This window comes from Castanea sativa, chromosome 7 (genome assembly GCF_040712315.1).
Source record: "Castanea sativa cultivar Marrone di Chiusa Pesio chromosome 7, ASM4071231v1".
In the NCBI taxonomy this organism is placed as follows: Eukaryota; Viridiplantae; Streptophyta; class Magnoliopsida; order Fagales; family Fagaceae; genus Castanea; species Castanea sativa.
In genome coordinates this window covers 23,088,648-23,109,169 of record NC_134019.1, presented here as the reverse complement: position 1 = coordinate 23,109,169, position 20,522 = coordinate 23,088,648, and the positions used below count along the sequence as shown (strand labels likewise).

Here is a 20,522-nt window from a genome sequence, read left to right as displayed (position 1 = left end):
AACTTCCTCTCTTTCTTCTTCCTCCTTCACTTTTTCCAACTTTGATCATTGCTCTGCACTTCTTCTTTTCCAACCCACTCTACGATTTTATTCGAGCTTTTGCATTCTATGGTTGCTTCCTTTGAGGTATGTCTCTCTTTTCCTTTTTCTTTTGCTTTTTATGGCATAGGCAAATTGTGTTGGCTTCTGATTTCGCCTCTTTCCTTTTTTTCTTTTTCTTTTTTGCTTTTAGGATTATCCTACCTCTCATTTCTTTGTTTACTGGGTTTCCATGGTTAGTAGCTCTGAGGTTTGGATAGCTTGCCCCTCAATTTCATTCCATTTTGCGCGTTTGGGGGGGATCTTTAGGTGTTTTCCCTTACCTTGAAAATTTTGTCTCTAGAGGTAGTAGTTTAAGTGTTGTATTGGCTGATTTGTTCCCCTTGCTCCATCAGTCAATTGATTGGTTCGAGGGTTTAGTGAGGGAGTGAGGGGTAATGTTTGAGGTGAGGTCCAGTGAGCTCGAGATAGGGTTGTCATCTAGCGACGATCCTGTGGAGATGGAGGGGGATACCACTGCCTCTGTCCCTCGGGTGGTTAAGGCTTTCTCTGCCCTTGGAGAGGAATGTAGCCTAGATGTTGAGACTCTCTCCAGATTCAGCAATAGGTTCCAATTTCCTGAGAGGATTAGGGTTTGTCTTCCTCGAAAAGATGAACGAGCTTGCCATTTTCGCCTGGGGGGGTGTGCTTCTATGAGGTGGCCTTCCTGAGCGGGCTTAGATTCCCCTTCCATCCCTTCATCATGGAGCTATTAAACCACTTCAAAATTGCTCCTAGGCAACTTATGTTGAACTCCTAGAGGATTATGGTCAGCTGTATGGAGATATGGCTGGCCGCCACTAAGGGAGACATGATCAAGGTTGACGAGTTGACCTACTTGTATCGTCTGAAAGAATCCAAGGAGTACGGGTACTACGAGCTAGTGCCTTGGGTTACGGAGGCTAGGATCATCAAGGGCCTACCCTCATCATTCCTCTGCTGGAAGTCGCGGTTCTTTTTTGTCTCCAGGGATGAGTGGGAAACCCCCTCTAGTGAAGTTTGGGGTGACGTCTCTAGGCTGCTCCGTTAGTGGGGAACCGTGAGTCTAGGTGTGTCGTCTCTCCGTTAGTCCTTCGTCAATATTATTTTTTTCCTCTCTCTTTTGCTTCTGATGCGCATCTCATTATTATTAACCTTCTTGTTTGTTGTCTTGTGCACAGTTAAGAGATGACCAAAACTTAAGAGCAGATACTAGTAGCGTGTTGAAGCAGCCATCGAGTACGCAAGGATGATAGAAGACTTCGACGATCTTATCAACTCTCAGACTTTAGCCTTCCATTGCCTTGGTCCAGAGCCCTCCGCTTTCGTCCTACAAACTATTGAAACTGGAGAGAAAAAGAGTAAGTATTTGTTGAGTTCTTCATTGCTACTCTTTCTTTCTTTTTTTAAATTACAAGTGTTTTGTGGCAGGGATGACGACCAAATTTAATCAGGGGATGTATGATAAGATGAGGGGCAAGAAGAACGAGCCCCTCTCCAACATCGGGAAGAGGGCGGTGCGGATAGTAGAGAGGGGTATTTCTATCAATCCTGCCCCCGTCACTAAACCCCTAGGTACAGCTTCCTCGACTACCTCAATGGAAGACATCACTTCTATTCGCAAGAGGCCCCGGGTAGAGGTCAAGGCCGATTCAAGCTCAGCCACTGTTTTTGATGATGCTGGGCTTACACTGGCGAGGGCACAGGATTCTTTTTCTGTGGAAGAGCTGAAGGTCTTTTCAGGCATACCATCTCATGAGATTGTGAGTCATCACATTCACAAACTCATCCAGGTATTGTACTTATACAATTTTTACTTTTTTTCTTTTTTCTTTTCCCCCCTTTTACATCGTCTTGAATTTTGGATTTCCTTCTCAGGTGTTAGGGGAGAACCTTCACATTACTTTTGAGTACCTTACTTACAAAGCCAAAGTTGCGTCAGTGGTGTCCAGGGTGGGGACCTTGGAGACAGAAAATTCCAAGCTGAAGAAAGACCTCATTGTTGTTATGGACGAGGCCAACACTGTCAAGGAGAAGGCCAAGACTTTGGGAGATGACCTCAGAGTAGAGAGGCAGCTCACCCTGGAGAAAGATGAGCAATGCCAGGCTGCGAAGGAGAAGCTGAAGACTATTGCTGCCAAGGCCGTTGAGGCTTTCCAACAAACTAAGGAGTATAACACTGTACTCTTCAGCTGGTACTACAAGGGCTTCGAGCTCCTTCGTCAGTACTTGGTCAAACACCCCTCTGGAGTAGACCTGAAGAATTTAGACATGGAGGTGGTTGACCAAGAAATGGCAGTGAACGAGGCCTCCCTGTCCAATGCTCCTACTGAAGATGCTCTTGGTGACGCTTCTCTGCCCCCTCCCCCCGGATGGTGATGACATGGCCACTACTTGAACCTGCTTTATGTTTGTCTCCTTTCTATTTTTTTTATTATTATTTTTTTGGTGCCTAGTGTGTTTTGGGCTTTTTTATTCTACTTTCAGAACAATATTCTCGTTTGAATTTGAGAACAATGTTTTTACCCAGTGTTTATGGGCCTTATAATATCTAAACAATGTTGGTTGCCCATTGTTTTTTGGGCCTTCAATTATATTAGAAATTTTGTACTTACTTGCTTTTTTTCCTTTATTGCATGATACTTAGTGACTGCATGTGGTCCCTGTCTACTTCATCTTTTCTGTGTCAGTAACTTATATTTTTGTTACTTAGTTAAAATTCCCATTAATGGGGTCTTGATCCGTCCATAACTTACATCCGTCGAAGCGGATTCTTATTACTTAGCTATTTTTTTGCGACTTACGCCCATTAAATGGTTTTCACTAATCTTTGGCTTCGTCAGTAACTTACATCCGTCGAGGCGGAATCTTGTTACTTGGACAATTTTTGGTTACTTACACCATTGAAGGGATCTTGTCACTTCTAGGTTCGTCTGTAACTTACATCCGTTAAGGTGGAATCTTGTTACTTAGACAATTTTTTTTTTTTTTTGCACACATTATACTGGCTGAATAATTCTTTCATTGCTTTGGTACGGATACAATTGTCTTATTACATTTACTGATGGTATTGCTTTAAATGCTCGTCTAAACAGTCCAGGTTGATTCTAAGTTGATCGTCATTGTTGCCTTCGTGGAAAGCTTTTGCCTCAAGCTGGTGACTCCTACCTCAACTGGGATTATTGCTTCAGTGCTGTAGGTAAGACTGAAGGGGGTCTCTCCTGTTGGGGTCCTTGCTGTAGTCCTGTACGCCCACAAAATGTTAAGGAGCTCTTCCGGCCATGCTCCTTTTGCTTCGTCCAATCGAGTCTTGATGATCTTGAGTAAGATCCTATTCATCACTTCTGTTTGGTCGTTGGCTTAGGGTGACCAGGGGATGAGAACTGGTTCTTGATTCCCAAGCCCGAGCAAAATTTCCTGTAACCTTGACTATCAAACTGCCACCCATTGTTTGATATGATCGTCCATGGGATCCCGAATCGACAAACTATGTTCTTCCATACAAAGTTCTAGACCTTTGCCTCCGTTATGGTTGATAGTGCTTCTGCTTCAACCCATTTTGTGAAATAATCAATAGCAACCAGTAAAAAATTTATCTGTCTTTTACCTTAGGGTAATGGGCCGATGATGTCAAGTCCCCATTGAGCAAACGGCCACAAGGAGGATATTGTCACCAGTTCCTCAGATGGGATGCGTTGGACGTTTCCAAACCTCTGGCATTTGTCGCATTTCTTAATGAACTCCTTTGCGTCCTGCTGCAAGGTAGGCCAAAAGTAACCCATCTGGATAATTTTGCTGATGAGGGGGTCTTGGGCCTACATGGTCTCCATAGATTCCTTCTTGGATCTCTTCCAGAATGTACCTTGCTTCTTCTTCATTGACACACTTTAGGTACGGCATAAAGAAGCCCCTTTTGTACAAGGAGCCATTCAAGATCGTGAACCGAGCTACCCTCTTCCTTACTTTCCTAGCTTCTTCAACGTCTTGTGGAAGCTGTCCGTCCTGAAGGAAGGACAGGATCGAGGTTATCCAGCTATTCCCACTCTGGATTGCGAAGGTAAGGACCTCTTCGATGCTCAAATGTTTCTAGACTTCAATCTTTAAATCTATATCTGTTAGCCTTGCTTTTAACGATGACTGCTTCACCAACTCATCTGCCCCCATATTTTGACTTCAGGGAATCTGTGTGAACTCTACTTGTCAAACTCCTGCACTAGAAGTTTCGTCAACTTTAGGTACTTTTGCATCCTTTCCTCTTTCGCTTCAAACTCCCCCTTTATCTGACCCACGACAAGCTTGGAATCACTTTGGAGGAGTAAATTTTTTATTCCTAGCGCCTTTCTGACCCTTAAACCCGTCAGTACTCCCTTGTATTTAGGTTCATTATTGGTGGCCAGGAATGCTAACTGAACTCCATATTTGAGCATCTCTCCTTTAGGGGTAATGATAATGACCCCTACCCTGCCTTTCTTCTGGACTGACGAACCATCAGTCTGAATTGTCCATCTTTCCACCTCATCCATATTCTCCTCCTTGTCGGGAACTATAAACTCAACGATGAAGTCTACCAATGCCTATGCCTCAATAGCTATTCTAGGGTGGTATTCTATGTCAAACTGGTTGAGCTCTATAGCCCACTAGATCATTCTTCACGCAGCCTCGGGCTTGTTCATTGCCTTTTTTATAGGTTGGTCTGTCATTACCATGATAGGATTCACTTGTAAATAAGGGCCCAGCTTACGTGCAACGACGATCAATGCGAGTGCAATTTTCTCTATCCGTGGGTATTTGGCTTCTGCCCCCTAGAAGGCCTAGCTGACATAATAGATTTGGAGCTGTCTTCTATCCTCTTCTCAAATCAAGGCAGCACTCACAGCCATAGTTGATACTGCCAGATATAAATACAAGTTCTCTCCCTCCTTCGACAGGCTCAGAAGGGGTGGATTGCTCAGGTACTGCTTGAGTTCCTAGAAGGCTTTCTCACACTTGTCCGTCTAGATAAAGGCTTGCTTTAATGTTTTGAAAAAGGGCAAGCATTTTTCCATCGCCTTCGAGAAGAACTTGTTGAGCGCTGCTATCTTTCCTGTGAGCTTTTAGACTTCCTTCACGGTCTTTGGTGACGCCTTCTCTAGTATAGCTTGTACCTTCTCTGGGTTTGCCTCTATTCCCCTCTGGAACATCATGAACCCCAAGCACTTCCCTGATACCACCCCAAAAGCGCACTTGCTAGTATCGTCTAAAAGTCTCAATCGTCTCTTGGAGGTCATCGAAATGAGTTGATTCTTCCTTACTCTTGAAGAGCATGTCATCCACATACACTTCCATGTTCCTCTCGATCTGTTTATTGAACATCTTATTTACTAACCTTTGGTAGGTTGCTCTTGCGTTTTTCAACCCAAAGGGCATTACCTTGTAACAGTAGAGCCCTTAGCTTGTGATGAACGCAGTTTTTTCTTGGTCTTCCTCTGCCAATTTTATCTAGTCATACCTTGAGAATGCATCCATAAAGGTCAGGAGTTTGTGCCCTGTTGTGGAATCCACCATCTGATCGACAATGGGAAGCTGTCCTTTAGGTAGGCCTTGTTCAAGTCTGTGAAGTCCACGCATATCTTCCACTTCCCATTTGCCTTCTTAACGAGGATGACATTGGTCAGTTAGTCTAGGTAGTAGACCTCATGGATAAATTTTGCTTGTAGTAGCTTATTTACCTCGTCCATGATCGCCTGGTTCCCCTCTAGAGAAAACACTCGTCGTCTCTACTAGACGGGCTTTTTCTCGAGATCCATATCTAACTTGTGTTGGATAATCTCTGGGGATATGCCTGGCCTGTCCTAGTGGCTCCAAGAGAAAATATCCAGGTTCTCCTTGAGGAACTATACTAGCTTCTTTTTTGTGTCTAGACTCATGGTCGTCCCTACTCTGGTGGTATTCATTGGTTCCCTCTCTACCAGCTCCACAGTTTCCAAGGCCTCTACCTTCTCCTTCTCATTTTCCTCGATCATCCACATATGGTTTTTCTTAGCTGCAAGCACCACTTGGTAACACTCCCTAGCCAATACTTGATCTCCTTTCACTTCGCCTACTTTGTTTTCCGTTGGGAATTTCATCTTCAGGCAATAGGTGGAAGTGGCTACCTTCCAATGGTTAAGTGTGGGCCTCCCAATGATCACGTTGTATCAAGAGGGACAATCTACCACTAGGAAATCCTATTGATGAGTAAACTGTTATGGATAAGATCCTACTGTGACTATCAAAGTCACTATGCCCTTGGGATACACCCTATCCCTACTAAAGCTGACGAGAGGGGACTCAAAAAGGCGCAATCTTCTTAGATCTAGCTTCAACTGTTGAAAGGCGGAAAGGTAGATGATGTCTGCAAAACTGCCATTATCTACGAGGATTTTCCTAGTGTTGAATCCTTCTATCATGAGCGTTATGACCAAGAGGTCGTCATGTGGTTGCTTCACTTCTCTAGCATCTTCTTTAGAGAAAAACATATCTCTGTCCGTTTGTCTTTGTTTCAAGGGAGGGTATTCTGTGGATGTTATTCACCTGCCTTTGATATGACTTCTTAAGGGATTTGAACGACCCTCCTATGGATGGGCCACCCGTGGTCGTCTTTATATCCCCGATCATGCTTGGACGACATTGGGACGTATAGTCCTCGTCCTTTGGTGTGGCTTCGCGATTGTTCTTGTCATTGTCTTTTGACCCACCAGGTTCTCCCTTCCTCACGAACCTCTGCAATTTCCCTTTTTGTATGAACTCCTCTATCTGCTCCTTCAAGTCCCTACAATCTTCTGTGTAATGACCGTGATCCTTGTGGAAACGACAATACTTCTTTTTATCACGCATGTTGGGTGACAAATGTAATGGCCTAGGCCATTTGAGGTAGTGCTCATCTTTAATATGCGCCAAAATTTTGTAAACGGGCATAACTAAAGGAGTGAATTTTACTGTTTAAGGACCTTTTTCGTCTTTCCTTTTACCTTTATCATTAGTCTGACGATCTGAGCGTTCTCTTTTCCGTCCTTTCTAGCCGTCCTTTTTCCTTCATTTTTCATTGGTTTTTTCTACATCTTTTATTGCGGCTAAAATTTCTTCAACGTTCATGTACTTCTGGGCCTTCAAGAGCATCTCAACCATTGTTTTTAGGGGATTCTTTGTGAGTGATACCACGAACTCTCTGGATTTCAATCCAACTTTAAAGGTTGTTAACTGCACCTTGTCATCAGCTTTATCTACCTCCAAAGTTTTGCGGGTGAAACACTTCACGTACGACCTAAGGGTCTCCTTTTCCCCCTGTTTGATTGTGAGTAAGTGGTCTGCTGGTCTCTTAAGGCACTGTCCTCTGACGAAATGGCGTAGGAAGGAACTACTCAACTGTTCGAAGTTGTCGATAGACAATGTGGATAACTTCGTGAACCATTCCCTTGCAACCCTTTTGAGAGTAGTGGGGAAATAGCAGCACATTATTTCGTCAGGGGGCTATTGGAAGCCTAGTGTCGTCTTAAAAGTATTGAGGTGGTCCAAGGGATCCTTAAGTTTGTCAAACGATTCAAGCTGAGGCAAGCGAAACTTTGACGGCACTGGGCATTCCAGAACTATTGCCGTAAAGGGGGAATACATCGTCCTGACCATCCTGTCCAAGCTTCGATATGTTTTTCCTTTAATGGTGTTCCTTAGCTCATTCATCTCCTTCTTCATTTCCCGAAAAAGCAATGAGCTTGGTCCATCTAGAGTGGTTAGCCTTCAACAATCACTCCGTCTTTGGCTATTTACCTCGTCTTCCTGATTGATCCTGGACCGGTTGTCTTCCCATTGGAGTCATTGTCTCATCTCTTGATTTTGTTTGGTGAGTTCTTCCACGCTAGCTGTAAGTGCTTGGATCTACAGAGCCAGTGCTGCATTGTGGCTTTAGTGCCTTTATGTAACGTCCTAGGGCTCATTAACGCAGGTTTTGATGTTCGTCCAACGATCTGACAGCTAATTGGTAATTGTACAAAGTATTGACTCCCCTTATTAATGATTTGCTTACCTTTGTCCATGTTGCTTCAAGGTAAAGAAGTGTATTTGATTAGGTCGTCCAGGAAAAGAGAGTTTGTCAGTCCCATCAGTATATATCACGAACTGGTTTAATATCAAAGTTAAGAATGGCCTCTTATTAAAAAAATGCTAAGAGCAAAGACAAAAGAGATATATATATATATATAATAAACTCCAACCATTCAGTGCTCTCATGTCCTGGGGCATGTGGTAGCAGTGACTGTCCTGTATTCTTACAGGAGTTTTAGTGATCTCCACGCGTGAGGTCAGGTTCTGGATAGGGAGGATATCTTGTAGTCTTGGTGGTGTGGTATTTGCTGTAGTGTGTGATAAGGAAATCAAATGGCTGAAGAACTGGAGAAGATGTGGAGTAAACTAACATTTACAGAAGAGGAAGATGAAGGTATAGAACTAGGAAGCAGTTGTACAAAGGCTGCGAAAGCTGTGGGAAAAAATTGCATTGTCATGAAGATACTGACCAAGAGAAGCATAAATCTTGACACATTGAGGAAAAACTTGAGAATGCTATGGAAGCCTAATAGAGGACTCCAAGTCTCAGATATAGGGGATGATCTGTTTCTGGCGGAGTTTGGGGATGGGAAGGACAAACAGAAGGTCCTCGAGATGTGCCCATGGAGTTTTGAAAAACAATTGATTATCATGAAGGAGTTTGAGGGGGACCTAGTTCCAAAAGACATTGAAATGAAGCAATCTCCTTTTTGGGTTCAGATTTTCAATCTTCCACTCAAGAGCAGAACAAAGGATACGAGATAGGCAATCGGGTCGAAGCTTGGTGAGGTGCTGGAAGTAGATGTCTCGGACTCAGGCGTTCAATGGGGGAGATGCCTGAGGGTTCGTGTGAGTATTGATGCCACAAAAAAGCTTATCTGGGGAAAGAAAATAAACGTTGAAGGAGGAGAAAGTAGGTGGATTAACTTTAAGTATGAAAGGTTACCAAATTTTTGTTATAGGTGTGGTTTGCTTGACCATGGCATTAAAGAATGTCTGGAAGGGACTTTGGTAAATGGAGTTGTGGAGGAAGGGAGCTTGCAGTACGGGGCATGGCTGAGGGGAGATTCGTGGCAGAGATTTGGAGGAGATACGGTAAAAGCAAGTCAGGGGAGGGGTCAGGCAAACCGGTAGAGCCATACCGAGCCGGAAGCAGTGATGATTTGGGAGGCCAGGAAGGTGATCGACACAGAACAGGGGAAGGATGGAGAGCAGGTGCTGTCACAATCAGGCGTGAATCTCAAGACACCGGGGGAGGAGTTCCCAAAGTCTGACAGTCGGTGTGAGGGGGGGAGTGCCTTGCATGAATCAGGAAAGGTCAATGTGAGAACTGAGAAAGTGGGAGGAAAGGAAGCTAGTGTAGGTGATGAGTGCCTAAGGTGTTCAACAGCCCAATCTGACACGGAGATGGCTATGTAGTGGGATATGACAGATGAGGACAAGACCGAGCCACGATTCAAGTTTAAGTTGGCGCCAAACAAAAGTCCCACCCAACCCAGAATAGAGGAGGAGATGCCCAGGCCCAAAATAGGCCCAATGGCAATGAGCTTTGACCAAAATTTGGGCTGGGTGGCAGAAAAAGTGGGCCCAGCTTCAAAGCATTGGAAGAGGCTAGCAAGGGAAACCAAGTCAGATACCACAAAAAATACAAGTCCAGCAAAACGTAAAAGGGAGGGCCCAACACCATTGACAGAATTAGACCCAAATGCAAAGGAGCTGAAACGTATTAGGGGGAAAGACAAACAGCAAGTTAAGACAGAACATGCAAACAATATGGATGGCGGTGAGGCGGTGGCTGCGAGGCAGCACCGCCGAGCTCAATGACTTTCTTAGCTTGGAACTGCCGGGGCTTAGGGTCAAACCTGGCGGTTCGGATTCTCACCGATGAGGTGAAGGCTACTGACCCAACGTTGGTCTTCTTAGCAGAAACGAAGGCTGGCGTAAATCGGATAAAAGGAGTTCAACGAAAGCTCGAGTATTCTCAGGGGATTATTGTCCCTAGTGATGGAAGAAGTGGCAGTTTGGCGTTATTATGGAAGGAAGGTTCCATGATTGATTTTAAGAGTTGTTCGAATTCGCACATTGATGTGGTTGTTCGTGAATCTCTGTCTTCTGAGCCATGGCGTGCCACTGGCTTCTATGGACACCCGGACACCAACAAAAGGTACATTTCATGGCAATTGTTAGATTCTTTACATTCTCAATGTAATATGCCATGGGTAGTTATGGGCGATTTTAACGAAATATTTTTTTCTGATGAGAAATTGGGTGGTGCTGAACGTGAGGCAAAACAAATGGTGGCGTTCAGGGAGTGTTTGAACAGGTGCGGACTAGTTGACCTTGGATTTACTAGGCAGAAATATACATGGTGTAACAGACGTTTTGGGGGAGAAAGAACTAAGATTAGACTTGACAGAGTAGTGGCTAATGAAGACTGGATGCGGAGATTCCCGGAGGCCAGAGTGTTCCACTCTTCAATGTCAATATCGGATCACTGCCTCATTAAACTAAGTCTGAAAAGGAAACAGAATAGATGACCACAAAAGAAGAGATTTATGTTTGAAGCTATGTGGGTCAGAGATACCAGATGTCGTGAGGTGGTGGAAGAGGCTTGGGAAGCGGGTGGGAATTCGGATAGTGTTCAACTTATGGATAAGCTGAAATATTGCAAGGAAATGCTAAAGAGTTGGAACTGGAGAGAGTTTGGCAATGTGAACCAATGTATAAAACAAAAGAGAGAGCAGCTTCACCAGCTTGAGTCTATGAACAGCCTTCATGATAAGGCAGAACAAGTCCAACAACTGAAATTGGAGATTAATGAAGTTCTGACCAGGGAGGAAATAATGTGGAACCAGAGGTCAAGAGCTATGTGGATGAAATGGGGAGACCAAAACACAAAATTCTTTCATGCCACAGCGAGCCAAAGGCGTAAAAGAAACAGTATTATGGGGTTGCTAGACTCGGGTGGAAGATGGCAGGAAGACCCAAGGAACATTGAGGGCATCGTGTTGGAGTATTTTGGTTCCATTTTCAAATCAAATGAGCCTGCAGTTTTTGAAGAAAGCCTAAGTGCTATTCATCCTAAAGTGACCCCAGTTATGAATGCGATACTAACAGCTAACTTCAGAGCGGAGGAGGTATGGAATGCGCTTCAACAAATGCACCCAAATAAGTCTCCAGGCCCAGACGGTATGTCCCCAATTTTTTATCAAACATACTGGGATGTTGTTGGAACAAATGTTATCAATTGTGTGTTGAATACTCTTAATACTGGGGTGATGCCTCCTGGCTTGAATGAAACTTATATTTGTCTTATTCCAAAAGTTAAGTCTCCTCAAAAAATTACTGAATTTCGCCCTATTAGCTTGTGTAATGTTAGCTATAAGATAATTTCGAAGGTGCTTGCAAATCGGCTAAAGAGAATTCTTGCCGATGTTATTAATGAATCTCAAAGTGCTTTTGTTCCAGGGAGGCAAATTACAGATAATGCACTTGTGGCTTTTGAAACAATGCACTGCATTAATGGGAGAAGGAAAGGAAAGGAGGCCCTGATGGCTTTAAAGCTCGACATGAGTAAAGCATATGATAGGGTGGAATGGCGGTACCTTGAGGTGATTATGCGAAGGTTGGGGTTTAATGAGAGATGGATTTCTTTGGTGATGATGTGCATTAGCACAGTTTCCTATTCTGTGTTAATGAATGGGGAAGCTAAAGGAAACATTGTTCCATCAAGAGGGCTTAGGCAAGGTGATCCAATATCCCCGTACTTGTTCTTGTTGTGTGCTGAGGGCTTGTCGGCAATGCTAAGAAAGGAGGAAGAGAAAGGAAATATTCGGGGAATTTCTGTTTGTCGTGGGGCACCCAAAATTTCTCACCTTTTCTTCGCCGATGATAGCATTGTTTTTTGTAGAGCATCGGTGGAGGAGGGTAGAAGAATCCTTAAAGTTTTGGAGGATTATGAGGCAGAGTCGGGGCAAAAATTAAATAAGGATAAAACTTCTTTATTTTTCAGCAAGAACACAAAGAGAGAGGTTCAAGAACAAATAAAGTTAATCTTTGGGGCTCAGATTATCCAACATCATGAGAAGTACCTTGGCTTGCCCCCTCTAGTAGGGAAGGGGAAAAGGAAGGCCTTTAACCGTATTAAGGACCAAGTGGGCAAGAAGATTGCAGGGTGGAAGGGAAAATTGCTCTCAAGTGCCGGTAGGGAGATCTTAATCAAAGTCATTGCCCAGGCCACGCCAATGTACACGATGAGTTGTTTCAAGTTGCCAGATTCGCTTTGTAAGGAATTAAATGCAATGTTGAGTAGCTTTTGGTGGGGGTAGAAAGATAAGGAGAGAAAAATGGCATGGATAGCATGGGAGAAGCTTAGTGTTCCAAAAGAAGAGGGGGGCATGGGCTTTAGAGACTTGAGAGCTTTCAATCTTGCTCTCCTAGCAAAACAAGGATGGAGAATCCAACAACATCCTCATTCTTTATTGCACAGGGTATTCAAAGCAAGATACTTTGCTGATCGACCTTTCAAGGAGGCTGTGCTAGGAAGGAGGCCCTCATACGCTTGGCGGAGCATTCTTGCAGCCAAGGATGTTGTGGTTTCGGGGTCTAGGTGGATTGTGGGAAATGGTGAAAAAATTGATATCTGGGAGGATAAGTGGTTACCCAGCCTGGATTCCTTCAAGGTCATCAGCCCGAAGATCCCTCTTGAGTCAAGCAAAGTTGCCTGGTTGCTGAATAGGGAGAAGAGGTCGTGGAATGTGAGCAAAGTAAGAAGTTCCTTCCTCCCCCATGAAGCTGAAACTATTCTGGGGATATCCATCAGCCCTCGCTGGCTGAATGACTCCTTAATTTGGGCTTGGACTACTAATGGGAGGTTCTCGGTGAAGAGTGCATACAAGATTGCCCAAAAATATTTGAAGGAGAGGTGTCTCAAAGTGGACGCTGGGGGTGTGTCGGAAAACTATAAGATGAGATCCCTTTGGAACTTAATTTGGAAGTTAGAATGCCCCAACAAAATCAAGCAATTCATGTGGAGATCGTGTAGGGACATCCTCCCTACAAAGCAACGTCTAAAAGCGAAAGGAATGAACATTGAGGTTGGCTGTCTGCTTTGTGGGATGGGTGAATCAGCGGGGCATGTATTGTGGGGGTGCAAGCTTGCTGAGGAGGTCTGGAGTAATTCAAGACTCAAGCTGCCAGCAATACCCAACCAGCCTCAAGAGTTCCTAGACATAGTATGGGAAATTAAAGAGAGGAAACCAGCCACTGATAGGGATACTTTTGCAGTCACGGCTTGGAGCCTTTGGAACCATAGAAATGCACTAAAGTATGGGGGTTTACGGAAGGATGCAGGCAAAATTACAAAAGAAGTATCAGAATATGTAAAGGAGTTTAGGCAGAAAAATCAAAGCACAAGTAAGCCTTCAATTCCCTCTAAGTCTCTCTGGTCTCCCCCTACGTGTGGTTGGTATAAAATAAACGTGGATGAGGCTGTTTTTATGGAATCCGGAAGCTGCGGGGTGGGGGTGGTTATAAGGAATGAAGGGGGGCTGATGATGGGAGCTATGAGCAAACAGGTGGAGCTACCTCTAAAGGCCTTGGAAACAGAGGCAAGGGCAATGTAGGAAGGAGTTCAGCTAGCATGGGAGCTGGGGTTGAGGGAGATCATAGTTGAAGGAGATGCCCAAGTAGTTATCAATGCTTTGCTAAATCCTGAGGCTTGCCTGTGGTCTATCCAGAAAATAATTGAGGGCTGTTTGCAAAGCCTTAGCTGCTTTAAGGCGTGGACTGCATCCCATGTTAGTAGAAAAGGAAATGTAGCAGCTCATGTGATGGCTAGGATGGCCAAATCTATTAAGGATTGTAAAATATGGGTAGAAGATACTCCTCCCATTATTGCTGACCAAGTGCTCAAAGATGTAACAAATTTGTATCATATTTCGGTCTAACGAAGTTCTTTCCAGATTTCTAATAAAAAAAAAAAAAAAGAGATATATATATATATATATATATATTTTTTTTTTTTTTGAAGTTATAAAAGAGATATTCTAATGAATAGAACACTCATATTGGCAATATAACACAATAAACAAATATATAAATTTGTACTGCCCAATACAAAGTTCACTGATTAATAATAACTGCAAAATATTTTTTTAAGGCCAATTGTACAAAGGACAAGAACGTATATATCAAGGCAAGATTAGCGACTGTACACGTTTACCATTCAAGATTATCAATCAAACCTGTCGTCCAATCAAAATCAAATGCAACTTGCAATCATTAAAGATTAACTACAGTTTATGAAAAACCGTATCAAGTCAAACCAATCTCGCACAGTCACGATACAATTTCGCGAAACTCCCCAGAACCCAAAGATTTAAAATTGCACAGTAAAGCATGCCAATACACACAATAATCACAAAAATAAATTAAAGAAATAAAATTTTTGCTTTAAGACTGTTGGTTATATTTCAACAATTTACTTTTTTGATTAAGTAAAATGAAATAACACACAGATCCAATTATAAGTAATATTAACACAAAATAAGTAATAGGAAAAACAATATATATATATATATATATATATATATATATATATATATATATAAACTGCATATATAAAAGAAATCTGCAATATAATTAAAAACTCACAAACCAAATGCATGAAGGATGATTGAATCAAATCAAGTCTTATGTTTGACACAATCTCCTTAAAACATATTTCGTCCCCTCACACATTCAATGTGGTACTTTAAGTTTCATGGACGTCTGCCTCCCACGATAAAATGATCTACAGCATGAAACGAAGCACACAAGGTCAGACTCTGTGAACTACTCAATGTCTCTTTCTCTCTCTTTGACACAAAATGAAATGCATAAAATATTCTCACTGGGAGAGTTTTTTGAAAAAGTAGTTTTTTTTATGAATGAGAGACTATGAAAAATTATACGTTACTGAACAGGCACTCTGTTTCAGTAATAACTATTGTGCACAGACTAATTGACTAAAAAATTAAAATAATAAAGTATTATTATTTAGACAAGTAGGCCCAGTCCATATATGCCAAAGCTCAACCCAATGTCCAACTCATGAGCATATAAACTCATATATTATCTCTTTCCTATTCTATGTGGGACTTAGGATTTCTACCATTTTCAATAACATCTTCAAGTGAATATGGAAAACATCAATTTCTTATTCACTCCATGCTATTTTTCCAACACTATTTGTGTACCAAAAGTGTTAATCAATGCAAAGAGATGATTTTCTTTTGATTGTCTCATACAAATTGAACTCTTGTGACTTGTGTATTTTACACAATATAACGAGGAAATACTCTTTGCCACTAGGAATAGGGCTACTTGAGAAGTTTAAAGTAGTAACCAGAGTTGACTGAATCTGACCGTTTTCTTTTCTTTTTTTATTTTTCTTTTTTTACTTGTTTAGGATGATACATTTAGAGTTTGTGAATAATGCTTCCTTAGATTTAGGCTTTACATTGCAATTTCAGTATGAAATTTAAACAAGCCTACTTCGTGGAATCTTTAGTGAGAAATTTGAGGGTATTATTTCTTTGTTCTTAGAAGAGTATTGTCTACTCTCCTAAAAGAGGAGAGCCATGAGTCAAATCTCCCTTATCTTAGTGCATAAAGAGTATTCATACCTTTTAGCATTCCGTAAGCAAACAGTATTATGTTTTTAGCTACTTTAGAGCTATGTCATATTTATGTTTATTGTTTTTTTTTTGGGTCATTAATTGATGGATGGAAATGCATTGCACCTGCGGTGACATGGGAAGCCGGAAAGCCACTGGTGATAGAAGAAGTGGAATTGGCACCACCACAGGCGATGGAGGTTTGTCTCAAGATCCTCTTCACCTCCCTCTGCCACACAAATGTTTACTTTTGGGAAGCCAAGGTAACCACATTTTCAATCATATCTATAACTTAAGCATGTGTATAGAAATGCATTATTCTTGTGACGACTTAGTTTATGTGATAGATATACTTACACTTTCTTTTTTTTTCTTTTTCTTTTGTTGAGAAACTAAACCAGTTGGTTTTTGAATATGCAGGGGCAGACCCCATTGTTTCCTCGCATATTTGGTCATGAAGTTGGCGGATATGGACAAATATCCATTAGTTTTAATTGTGTTTTAGTTCCTTTCATATACAATTGGGTACATTTATCTTACTAAGTAGTCGTCTTTCTGGTCATTTTGGTATTTTAGGATTGTTAAGAGCGTCGGTGAGGGTGTGACAGACCTCAAACCTGGTGACCATGTGCTTCCTGTCTTCACTGGGGAATGCAAGGAGTGTCGGCATTGCAAGTCAGAGGAGAGCAACGTGTGACCTCTTGAGGATAAACACTGATCGAGGCGTGATGCTCAACGATGGAAAGTCAAGATTTTCTATTAATGGACAACCCATTTACCATTTTGTTGGGACTTCTACCTTTAGTGAATACACTATGGTACATGTTGGTTGTGTTGCCAAAATTAATCCTGCTGCTCCTCTGGATAAAGTTCGTGTTCTCAACTGTGGAATCACAACAGGTCAGCAAAAGAAGCATTTCAGCTACTTTATGTAACATTATTATGCATTTCATTTTCTTATTAGATCAAATTGAGTTCTGTAGGTCTTGGCGCTACCTTGAATGTTGCAAAACCAAGAAAAGGGTCAACAGTAGCAATTTTTGGATTGGGGGCTGTTGGTCTAGCTGTGAGTCTCTCCTCTCTTGTACAACATTATCAATTTTTGGATTGAACCTCTTTTGGTGTACCTCTTTTTAGAATTCTCTTTTGCTTGTGCTAATGAGGAGGCTGCTTTTGTTGTTTTACATGATTAGGCCGCTGAAGGGGCTAGAATCGCTGGTGCTTCAAGGATTATTGGGGTTGATATGAATGCTAAGCGTTTTGATGAAGGTTAGTGAGATCCAAGATTAACATGCAATGTGTTAATATGGAATTTTGTTTACTGTTTTTGTTATATGCTCATCTTACTTGTTCTTGTCAAAACAACAGCCAAGAAATTCGGTGTCACTGTGTTTGTCAACCCAAAAGACCATGGCAAGCCAGTTCAAGAGGTTTGTTTTCCTTATATATTTTCAAAGTTGGTTTTGTAATGAATAAAAAAATATAAATTTCACTGTTTTGATAACATTTCTTCTTGTCTTTAGGTGATTGCTGAAATGACTGGTGGGGGAGTTGACCGAAGAGTTGAGTGTACTGGTAGTACCAATGCTATGATATCTGCATTTGAATGTGTTCATGATGTAATTTCTTATGAACTTTTTTTCTAGTTATTTGATGAAATTTATGGTAATTATGGTATAATTTAACTCTTCTAAGTTATGACATAATGCTTGTTTCTTTGCAGGGATGGGGTATTGCTGTAGTTGTTGGCGTCCCAAACAAAGATGATGCATTCAAAACGCATCCAATGAATATCTTAACTGAGAGGACTCTTAAGGGTACCTTTTTTGGCAATTACAAACCAAGATCTGACCTACCTTCTGTGGTTGAAAGATGCATGAACAAGGTAAGCTGATCTGCCTATTGAAGGATTGAGTATGATTTATTGGATCATTCTTCATACTAATTAATACATTTAGAAATTCATTTTGGAGTGATAAGCATGACTCCTATAAGCATCACTATGCACAATATTAAATTGGAAAAGGACATTATAATGACCAGTAGAATGATATGTAACTTTCAACTATGCTTTGTTCATTCCAATCTAACTATGCTTTGAAGTGGATCTGTTTGCACTCTTAAAAAACACCAACATATTTTTTTTTTTTTGGTCTTTAAATTTGTTTATTACTCATTTCTTCTAAGAGTCGCATGCAAAGTACGTGACTTGATTTTTGAAGTCAGTATGTAAAGTCAAATTCAAAAAAAATCCTTTTTTTTTTTTTTTGGTTCTGCTCAAAAGGACCCAGTATTTTGTCGATGCTGTAACTCTTACAATTTCTAATTTAAACAGGAGCTTGAGCTGGAGAAGTTCATTACCCATGAAGTCCCTTTCTCAGAGATCAACAAGGCCTTTGAGTGTAACTAAAAAAATAACTTTAGTTCTCTTGTAGGAAAATCGGTTAATTCTTATGTCTCTCATTTGCTTTTTGTTAAGAAGAATCAAAAACCCCATTAGCTTGTATAAGGGAAAGATTTAGGTATAGTACTTAGATGCTGTTCCTTAAGTTTTTCTCTTAAAATTCCGTCATGTGGCTACTTAACTGAAAAATACACTTCTATCCCATGAGAAAAAATTCACATAACAGAATCTTAAAAGGGAAACCTAAGAAATAACACGTAAGGTACTATACCAAAATTTTGTCCCTTGTATAATAATGTATATTTTCACAATTCTGTAATGAATTTCAGCATATTTTTTGTTGTTGTCTCTTCATGACTTCATTTATGTTTTTATGAAAATGCAAGATGACTTAATTTTGTGAATATGAATTTGTTTGGTTTATGTACCTCTGGTCCGGATAGATGAAGATTACATAACCATGTACACAGCCATCATTAGAGGACAAACTACATTGCTCTGAACCAGGCTATGTGATCTACTTAGCCAAAAAAACAAAAACACTAGGCAATGTGATCTAAATGATAATTAATGAAATAAAAGAGTAATTAAAACCACTAATAGCATCTCACTTAATGCATGCAAGATATCATGGGATAAGTGTTCATAAAGCTTGATAGAATTTTATGTGCCAAGCGAACATTATAACTTCTTTAATCAAATAACAAATCTTTTAAACAAAGATAATAAAGCATGAACAAGGATTTCCAGCTATGAAAAGGTAGCTGGATCTAAGGGCTGCACTCTAGATACCCTCAATGGGATGTCTTGGAAAAGATGCAGGTGCTTTGATAAAAACTTCAAGTGCCTCAAGCAAGCACGAAAACCATGAAGTAGAGGTTGGTCTACAACATGCACAATATTCTCCTTCGATTAAAAAAAAAAGTACATATTCAGCAATTCTTTTCAAAATGAGAAGTCTAGTCCATTGCTCACTTTCCCATACTCACCGGGTTTTCCTTCTCCAACGGTATTGGGGAAAAAAAAAACATTCCCATTAGGTGTGCTATGCTAAATGTTATTTTACCATATCAAAACCTTCGTTACTAATTTTAACACATCATTTTACAATATGCTATATATCGGATATTCTATTTTAACATTACATTACATTAAAATAATAATTAAAAAAAACCTGCTATTGTACTGTAGTAGTAAAAAATTGTACCGTAGCAATTTTACAATACAATTCTACTAGTACAAATTGTTTTTTAATTTGAAACATCTCATGCTACAGTACAATTGTTATTTAATAGATAATTAAAAAAATTATTTAATAATACAACATGCTACAGTACAATTCTATCAATACAATTGTACTGTAGCAAGTTTACTAAAAATGCTAAAACTTTTAGCATATGAAACACCTCATAAATCTTGTTTTTAGGTGTTTGGTATGTCAAATGCCAAATATTTAACATTTGACACACCTGATGAAAATGCTCATGATTAGGCTAAATCAACTAGTTTTGGGATGTCTACCACCTTCTTCGTATGTAATCAAACGTTTGAATTTATATGTTTTTGGTTGCAGTTCTAACAATTGTATACTTCTTTCACTTCTCCGGCAAACAAGATTGGTTCAATCAACCCACCACGGACCTCTTATTTATTTCTTACTAAACATAGCTGGTCACACAAGCATATTGCAAATAAAAATTGTTGGCTAAAAAAATATGATGTGAAATTTATGGTCATACAGATATAAATTATGGTCATACAAATAGTTATACCTAAATTGCACTAGTTCTATAGTACAATGACTCAGAAAAGGTCTGCATGAAGTAAATAACAATGTTTGACATATGATTGTAAAAGCCCTGCAGTAAGGACCTACTAATTTAATCCATAGGTTGTTGAGGTCCTTTAGAATAAGATTTTTGTTAATGTCAAAGGCCACTTGTTGCACATCAAGGATCAAGTCAAATGATTAAATTGTTCATTCTATCGGCAACCATTTAGAGCCTATCATGAAGGCCCGTGCTCGGCTGCTATCCTAATGGTGTACCCAAGCTTCAAAAGAAATTTTGAACCCAACCCAGTTACATCAACCCAGTTACAAAAACCACTCCCAAGTGTTATGAGAGTTGGGTTTATGGGGTTGGTGAGTTAAATGCACAAGTCGTGAGTAATGCCGTTTTTTATTAAGAGATTAAAGGTATGGCCCGCAAAATGAGTCAATGATGGGCCTTTAATGGAGAATATAGCGATGTGAGCCAATCCTCCAAAGGCCCCGACGACATCAGTATTTGGGTAGTGACTTTATGTGACTTTTACTCTGGATAGTGCTTATTGAATGCGACCAATGT

At 40.7% G+C, this 20,522-nt stretch overlaps 1 pseudogene; it reads left to right on the top strand.

The window, feature by feature from the left end:
• LOC142644173 (alcohol dehydrogenase 1-like) overlaps window positions 1-18,180 on the top strand; it is a 100,163-nt pseudogene extending 81,983 nt beyond the window's left edge.
• Window positions 18,181-20,522: the final 2,342 nt, after the last annotated feature.